The 9,664-nt window shown below is 38.0% G+C and overlaps 1 pseudogene; it reads left to right on the top strand.

Annotated features, from left to right (window-relative positions):
* Nucleotides 1-3,554: 3,554 nt before the first annotated feature.
* LOC115806856 (deoxynucleoside triphosphate triphosphohydrolase SAMHD1-like) overlaps nt 3,555-9,664 on the top strand; it is a 10,361-nt pseudogene continuing 4,251 nt past the window's right edge.

Here is a 9,664-nt window from a genome sequence, read left to right as displayed (position 1 = left end):
CTGACACTATATTTTTACGATGTACCTAATTGCCATAATCGGTCTGCAATAGTTTTTTTATCACTTATAGCTTACTCATTCATTTTCCTGTAACTTACTTGCGTGTGTATCTAGCCTGATAATGTACAAGGTGGTGACACTTGTACAACAGACTCCTCAATGGTTATTTGCTTGGTTTTATACTCTGTCTGTATTGGAAATCCCCTTGGATAAAAGCCTTGGTAAAATGAATAAATGTAAATTCAAAAATTCGGCTCAAAAACAAGGAGTCATGGCTTTACCCAAAGACCCATTGAACAATTTTAAACAAAACTCCTCACTGAACAGCATGCTTTTCTTCGTTGTAGCGTTGGTATAAGGCAATGGGTTGTGTTACTAATTGGGTGCCTCACGATGGGGTGCTCTGAGAAAACACACCTGGAAAAGGATGTAAGAGTTAAACATGCTGAAAAGAATGCTATTCTGCGATTTTAGACTGCTTCCACATCATGTTTAACGTTCCCGATTCAGAATGCTTACACAGATTTGGTTTTTAAAGTGTACATGTGACCGGTCTGGTCTGACACCGCTAGAATTCTGCGTTGTGTTGTGTAATGCGTATAATAAGATGACAATCTCCGGTTGATGAACCAAGGGGCAGGATTTATTCTTTCCTTTTTTTTGACAGCGTCCAGCCGACTGTGTGACACACAAAAACAGCAGTACAAAACTTCATGCGATCTCTACATTCATGTATTTCTCTCCTCATTACAGCGTCCAGTCGACTGAGGAGCAGCCCGCAAACTTTTCTTTTAAATGCTAAGAGCTAGTATTAAACTTAAACGGGAATACGAGATTATAACAAAATATACACTATGCTTATGCGGAACAAGATTAATCACACAAAACAAATTTACATGACAAAATAACAAAAAAGGGGGAGTTTACATACCTGTGTGACACACAAAAACAGCAGTACAAAACTTCATGCGATCGTCTACATTCATGTATCTCTAACAAAGGAGCGAAACAGAAAATTAAACCACATGGTAGACCAAACACGCGTTCCGCTAGCCTGGCCCGAGACCGGCAACTAGCATTCTATGCAAAAGTAATGTACACGATAAATAATAAAGAAAATGCACATGCACACGAAATAAATATTACATCAACAAAAAAGCAGCATATGTGACATGTTCAGGGTAAGATTCTCGCCTCTATTTAGTATTTATACCCCCGCTTTACCATACTATCAGCATGAGTATCAGTGTAAACCTACCTCTCCTCATTACAGCGTCCAGTCGACTGAGGAGAAACCCGCGAATTTACAAATGTCACAAGATGTCAGAGGTCACACAACAAAAGTACAATAAATAAAATAAAAGCTCCCCAAAGGAAAAACACATACATAAGCACGCGTATACAGAAAAACAACAAAGTGCATACAGAAACTGAAAATGGATTATTGGTGAAATTTAAAAAAAACCTATCATATTTACACATCGGCTACATACACAATTCAGAGACACATTTACGCTTATTCTAATCTGGAATAAAAAATGAAACGCAGTCCGCGGTCATTTGAAAGGTTAATGTTTTTAAATCATGGCACATTGGTGAACTCTGCTTTCTCAGGACATATCTATTTGCAGCCGCGATCCATAATCTCGGAGGTTGCGACATATGACCCACTGAGGTTCTGGTGTTGATTTTGCTGGGATTCAGATCTGTTTGCTTTGTCATGAGCTGCATGAGAGTCATTCTATAATTTGGGGCACACTCCATGTCCACTGATGATAATTATACTTATTCTAACTATTTTCTTCAAGAATATCATATTTTACGTATTAATGGATAACATGTTAGAATATCAGACAAACATAGTGTATCCTATGCTTCATTTAGCTTGAAATTTGGCATGATGTTCCTAAATTGACAGTTTTTCCTATGTCCGTTTTTCAATTGAGGGTGTCTTGGTTTAAACATAATGAATAAAAACCATTAAAGTAAACAACAACTATTTTTCATTTATTTCAAAAACGTACATACTATAGAAAAATAAAATTTTTAAATTGATTATCTCATTTAAATAATTTAAATATCTTAATTCATTCATGTCCGCAAAAGTTCTGTAAACTATGTTACTAACAGAACTCCACCCTGCAACTCAGAAGTGGTTTGTGCCAATGCCATGTGACCAGCATCATATGATGTCATTTTCCTCTGTGGCAGACATGTTGAACACACTGTGATCACTATGCTCTCTTTTTATATATATATATATATGTATATATATATATATATATATATTATCTAGAATAGTACCTTGTCAATGAGTATATTAATTGACTGTAAACTATGGTATGTACATTGTTATTGTTTACAATTTTTTAATGATTTTAATTCAATTATATGTTCAAATTTGATATTAACCTGTTCAATAAAACGACATGTGGTCAGCCAGGCAAGGCCTACCATTGAAATTTTGGGTTCAAATAGGGAAATTGTCAACTATGTTACTAGTCAACTAAGTTACCCAGTGGTCTACATCATCAGTCATCATTATCACATCATTATCATTATCAGTCTACAGATGTCACAACACACATTATTCATATGAGCACACTTTCCATTTCTCCCTCATCAACACATTTTTAAATAGTCCACTTGTTTTAAAGAGTAATAAATAAACAATGGTAGTTATAAATAATAAACAATAGTAATACTAAATAGTAATAATAAACATCCTTTCCCTTAAAAAAAAAAGAAATGTTGTTAATATTTAAGCTTTCAACTAGTAGGTATGTTATACTAAAGGAATATACTAACTTGAACCACTTATTGTTCTACTGAGAAAGAACATTGTTCTTGTACTTTTTTGGTGATGTGAAATATACCCCACATTACAAAATGAGTCATGAGTTGGTCATTTTTTTCTTCTGATGTAAGTGGGAGAGAGTTAGTGAGGGTTTTCAGTGTGGTGACATGACCATCTCTCACTCTACTAAATTAATCAGTCTGTAAGCCTGTGAACACTTGTGATGTGGCCATAGCTTAGCAAACCTCTGGAATGACATGCTTGTGAGCTGCTTCTCATCTAAGTGTGCTACACTGATGGTTTTTCTTTCTGTGGCTTGGACCAGAGGTCTAAGCAATCTTGACAAACCTTCAATGGGAAGGTGGGCAGGAGAAGCAGTTGACTTCATTTCTGGTCATTGTCAATGCCTGCACCACCTGATGCAAATGAGAGGCAGATGAATATGTATTATTTGATTATATGGGATCCCTATACGATCACCTTGGAGTGAAATAAACAAACAAACCATTTACTGCTGTGTTTTGATCCTTGAGAGACATTAACTCCTCCTCTAGATCCTCTGCTATATATGTAAGCTGTACAGTGCTGAGCTTGTTTCATCTTACACCACTATGAAAAGTGTGTCTGGAGTTTTGCTCAAATCACTAAGCAGAACAGACCAGACCAGAAATCCCTGAGGACCACAGACTAAACCAGAGAAACCCTTGAGGACATGTGAACTTCATTTTAAATGTAAATTTACTGTTTATACTTGACCATGGCATCAGATGGCACAGCTGAACTTAGTACAAAGGTAAGTCAGTGTCATGACACACAGCTGTGTTATTATTCCTGCACATTTGGATAGTGGCCATCCTGGCTTCATAAAATTCACCAGGTTATAACAGTGTCATATTCCACAGCTACGATACTGGGTGCTTCTTTCTTATAGTGTCAGATATTCATATCTTTTGGGGTCAGATATTGGCTTCTTATAGGGTCAGATATCTGCTTTGTACTCTTTAGTCCAAATGAAAAAATGCTTGCATATTGTTTTAATCTGTGGGATGCCAAATGCGGATGATAAAGCATTGATTGAACTGGATAAGATTTAAAAGTCCAAGGCAGAATAAGCTTTTATTAGATCAAGACTTAAATGACTGTAAACAGGTGAATAGAATGCCTGTTTGTTTGTTTTTTTTATCTATTTTGAGTTACATCACAGCAAAAGCATTTAAAATTTTTATAGATATAGATATTTTTATAGATATAGTGTGAGTACAGGATCCCCTGCAGCATATCGTAAAAGCTAAGTACAAGTTTCAAAAATTTTTCATAGGCTTCAAAATCCAGATCAGTTTCACACACTTCACGTGAAAGCATGTCAGTGTCAAACGAACCCATGTCTCACTCAAATCCCATTACACAGTTTAAATGCATGTTGCTTCTATCAAAAAAATGATGAGATATGAGAACGAGCTTTTTTTTTTACTCCTTCTTCAATTTGTAATATAGAGGTGAACTGAACCTTTCCATCATTACTTCTTTTTGATGGATGTCTAACTTTAATATTTCAGGTTATCAATGATCCCATTCATGGACACATTGAACTACACCCTCTGCTGGTCCGGATCATAGACACACCCCAGTTCCAGAGGCTTCGACATATCAAACAGCTGGGAGGTGTTTACTGGGTGTATCCTGGAGCATCTCACAACCGCTTTGAACATTCAATTGGGTAAGTCTGCGAGGCAGATTAACTTGAAGCTTCAAATGTGTTCAGGAGGCCAAAGAACTGCAAAGATGGCGACTTTTAAATAGTGGTTCAAATGTAAGACATGTGCTGCCAAACAGCACAGGCATCCAAAATCTTTCCTTTTTTTAATCCATACTGAATGACAGTATTTTTTCTTTAAAGATTAATTATGAAATGCCATGTTACTGCTGTGAGTTTTTCTCTTAACTTATAGCAATAGTTTGTTGGTGTATAGGTTTTCTTCATGCAGCTACTGGTGAAAAATATACATTGTTATGTACATTGTGCCAATAAAATATACATTGTTATGTACAAGTTATTTAATATTTTTTAAATATTTTGAGAACGATTTAAAGGTTATGCCTGACCGCCATATTAATATGCTAATCAGACCTGTGGATTATGTTGGAAAGGGTTTGTCACCTCGCAGGTGAGTTGGCCAGGATGCTGAGTGTGAAGCAACCAGACCTGAGAATAGACAAACAAGACATTCTGTGTGTTCAAATTGCTGGACTGTGCCATGACTTAGGTAAGTGCCTTAAAGTTGTCTAAATAAATAAACACTGCTTGACCTCAAATATTTGATAGAAAACTGGGCAATCAAAGTCATATTTTTCTAATTAGGAACATTATATGCAGGATACTTACGAATGTGAGCTATAATCAATTTACTGGCCATTAGTTAATTAATTATGTTAGCTTGTTTCTTATAGCTATGATGACCAGTCAGTCAGTTATAGTAAAAATTCATTTTAGTTTGTTTTGCTTGTTTGTTTGCTTATTGTCTGCTTAAGCAAGCTCTGATCCTTTGCAGTGCCAGCTCTATGCGGTTCTGAGCTTGCAGTTTTTGTACAGAACATTATGCTGTGTTCAAATTTGTAATTGTTGGCAGAGTAGACTATTTAGACTCATTTTTCTTTCAGGACATGGCCCATTCTCTCATTTATATGACAAGATGTTTATCCCTAAAGTTGATCCTGGCACCAAGTGGAAGGTACACAACAACCGTATACCCTGTTTTTCACCCCCTTGTTCCATAATGGTCCTGCAGTAATGCTCTGTCTATTTCTTGTAGCATGAGGAGGCCTCAGTGGAGATGTTTAACCACAATCGTCAAGGAGAACAATCTAGAGCCTGAGATGAAGAAATATGGCTTGAAACTGCCTGAAGATCTTAAATTCATTAGGGAACAGATTCACCCAAAAGTGAGATTAGCGAACGAAGTCGGTTGAGCTAAACTGCACCAAACACGGCATTCTTTAATCTTTACATTATCTGACCATATATGTAGGCGTTTGTTTGACTTAAATATTATAACATAATTATTACTATGTCATTTCCCTAGCCACCTCTCACAGGAAGACCTAAGGAGAAGGCCTTTCTCTATGAGATTGTGGCAAATAAGAGAAATGGCATTGATGTTGATAAATGGGACTATTTTGCTAGGTAGGATTTTAATTTATTTTCAGTATCATCCTTTGATGTTAAGTGTTAATAAAGCATGTACTCATCATTTAGTGCTTAACATTTTGTAGGTGACACTCATATTTCATTATTATCACTTAGTCTCTGACTACTTTAGGAGGCTTAACTGAAATTCTAGTTTTGTCGGTGAAGCACATGTACTTGACCTTTATCCTTTGACACTACAGTTTATTACTTGTTTGACCAACCTGGTTTGCTTGTTGGTTATGGGTTGCTGACGGGTTAGGTTTCTCTTATCCTGTGTTTCTGCACAGAGATTGCTATCACCTTGGTCTCCAGAACAATTTTGATCATCGCCGTTTTCTGAAGTTTGCCCGTGTCTGTGAGGTGGACAGCGAGAAACAGATTTGTACCAGAAACAAGGTCCCGCATTGACTCTTTTTAATTGGCCTCACATCCTAAAAGACAAAACTCAGTAATACTATGGTCAGTCAAAATTATACAATCGTTTTTAGTACTTTTATGAAATAACTCAAAACTGAATTCTTTAAAATCAAAGTTCAAAGTATCATTGTGCCGTTACATTTCCATAATTTCAATATGAATATTAAATTTAGTGTGACCGACTTTGTAGCATTTTAAAATTTTGTTTCTTGTTTTGTACAGGAGGCACATAATATATATGATTTGTTTGAAACTCGTATGTCTCTGCATCGTACAGCCTACCAGCACAGAGTGAGCAGCCTCATTGAGTACATGTCAGTATCTTCAAGCAGTCCAAACACAAAAAACTGAATTTACATGAACTTCACTGTCCTCTGATTAACTGGCCTCCGTTCCTCCTTTGCAAACATGTACTCATTTCTGCTCTCAGACACAAATCTTATTTCTGTTCTGTGGATTAGGATAGCAGAGGCCTTTGTGAAGGCTGATCCCCACACTCAGATCGAGGGCACTGATGGAAAGATGTCCTCCATCTCTAAAGCCAAAGATGACATGGAGGCCTATACCAAACTCACAGGTCAGATACAGTACAATCTGTCCATAAGCAATGTTCTCTCAGTGTTTTGGCTACTTGAAAGAATTTTTCATTGCCATTCATCCACAAGAGTACAGCAGCTTAAGATACTGAGTAGAAAAGGCACACACCAAAACAATCACTGGTGTCATACCAGTTTCCATATTTCAGTCACAGTCTGGAGAATGTCCTCCTGGTTCCGTCCAATGTACGTTTTCCCATTGCTGTGCTCTTATTGTTTGAGAGAGAAGACACACACTGCTTTGCATTGCTGACTTTGCTTTGTTATCCTCAGTCTAAGAGTGACATCTGCAGCCCTGGTCCTCATCCTTAACCTTTGGATCTCTTTAACATTGCCCTTCCAGATCACATATTTGAACAGATCCTTTACTCCTCCTCTCCGGAGCTGAAGGAAGCAAGAGACATCCTCCGGAACATCGTCTGCAGACGACTCTACAAATTTGTTGGGGAGACCCAAGTAAGAAATTCTGACTTGCAGGTCAGCACAGGGAGAGTATAGTTACTAAGAGTAACCCAGCTATCAATTATTGTCTGACTGTACGGCTCATCTTTGGAGGTTAAGACTGAGGGCAAATGGCCCTGGACATTTTGATAACATGTTTCAGACATGTCTATGATTTATATGGGAATTTGAAAAGAAGAAAAAATACAATGGAAAACAATGACCCATGATGAATGATTTCCATCAAAGCTTAGGAAATGACGGGGGAAAAGATTTATTGCTTCCTTTTCCCATGGTAAAACACCTTTCTCTTCTTACAGCAATACTGTCCAGACATGGAAATGAGCTTGGCACTTTCCAAACCTGACAATATAGACACGGAGCTGAAAGCTGAGGACTTTGCCGTCATTGTAAGTCAATAGCTTTTTTCCCTGAACAGTGTAACACGAGGTTTTAGTCCTTTATGGTTCATTTCAGCACCACCCCAATACTTTACAACTTTACCTGAAATGTCTAATCATCAGGTAGCTCATTTTGACTATGGTATGAAGGACAGGAACCCCATCGAGAATCTTCACTTCTACGGAAAAGATAACCCCAACACAGCCGAAAAGATCCCCAAAGAACAGGTAACTGCAAATCGCACCACATCTTTCATTTTCAGTTTTCATCTTCAAAAAATGGTGGGGTCCCTTGAAAGATAAACATATCAGTAAACACCTGTGTGACTGGGCCTTTAGGGTCATGTGATGTGCTTTTCCAACAGGTCTCCAAACTCCTGCCAGAGAAGTTTGCTGAACAGTTGATCAGGGTGTATTGTAAGAAGACAGATGAGAAAAGCATTGAGGCATCCAAGAAGTACTTTGAACAATGGCGCAGAAATGGTGCAGAGACTTTTGTGCCAGGGGTAATTTTAAATTCTGCTTATCACTCAGCCTGACACACATACATCTATCTACCACTTTCCCTCGCTTGAATTCTTTGAGAAAGAGAGAAACACACACACACACACATACACACACACTCAAACACACTCACACACACACACACACACACACACACAAACACAGTTACATATCTTCTACTTATATGCTTCTGTTGTGTCTGAACAAAAGAATTACTGTGGATAGAAGTAAGTAACATGCCTATCATTTGACAGGGAGAACCCCGCTGTAAGAAAGCATGTGTGCGTCATTGCATGGATGAAGATTAAAGAACAATGGATGAGAACCAGTTCTGATCATTTAAACCACCAGAGAAAATTAAACATGTCCTACCATATTTGTGGTCTGAGAAATTTACATCTGCCACTAGATGGCAGTGTGCTCATATTATTGCCCTCAGGACTTCCATGCCCCTTAATGCTAGACTGTATTGCAGTATGAACAAGTCTTGTGCCAGCATTTTGCCTTCTCTCTCTCTCTCTCTCTCTCTCTTTCTTTCTCTCTATTTCTCTCAAAATAAATCAGTAGATATAATGTGATTTTTATGCATTTAAGTGTGGCCCTACTGCACTCATTCATATAATATTTTAATTAGTCATTTTCCAGTCTCAGTGGTAATTTAGCATGATATAATAACCTGAAAGAGATGTATGTCAGTGCTTTTTGTTTTTTCCTTCCTGAACTTGCTGTAACTGTACCATTCAAACAGAACTTCAGTATTCTAATGAGGGGTGTGTATGAAGCTTACTGTGGTGATGGGGTTATTGTCTTTAGTTAACATTGTCTATCACTCTCTCTGTCATATTCATGATATCTTCTTTATCCTCTTACACTAATGGGTGGGTGAATATATAGTATGTAATTCCTATAAATAAAAGTGAAACAAATAATTTCTGTCTCTCTCTGTTTCTCTCTCTTACACACACACACACACACACACACACACACATTTTTGTTATTTGGTCATTTTGCGCAGGAAGTTGAGGTAAATGGTAGTCCTACCTCCGTTTCCACTCAACATCCTGTTGCAGTGATTCAGCACACCCCAGCTTTCTACCCCCAGTTACACGCACTCACACACACGCACACACACACACTGTGCACTGACCACAGGGGCCAACTGCCTGCTAGTATTTTTATAATCTTCATCCTCCCTGACCTGTTGCTCCTCTCCTGGCGCCAGTGGTCTCAGCCCCCCTCCTCCATGCCCCCACGGCCCCCCGCACCCCCTGGCCCCTGCCTGGATAATTGAGACCAGCTGTTGCAAGGTGCCTTCTCTCCA

Source organism: Chanos chanos, chromosome 3 (genome assembly GCF_902362185.1).
Source record: "Chanos chanos chromosome 3, fChaCha1.1, whole genome shotgun sequence".
In the NCBI taxonomy this organism is placed as follows: domain Eukaryota; kingdom Metazoa; phylum Chordata; class Actinopteri; order Gonorynchiformes; family Chanidae; genus Chanos; species Chanos chanos.
The sequence above is the reverse complement of the archived record's forward strand: the minus strand, read 5'-3'. Positions and strand labels throughout refer to the sequence as shown.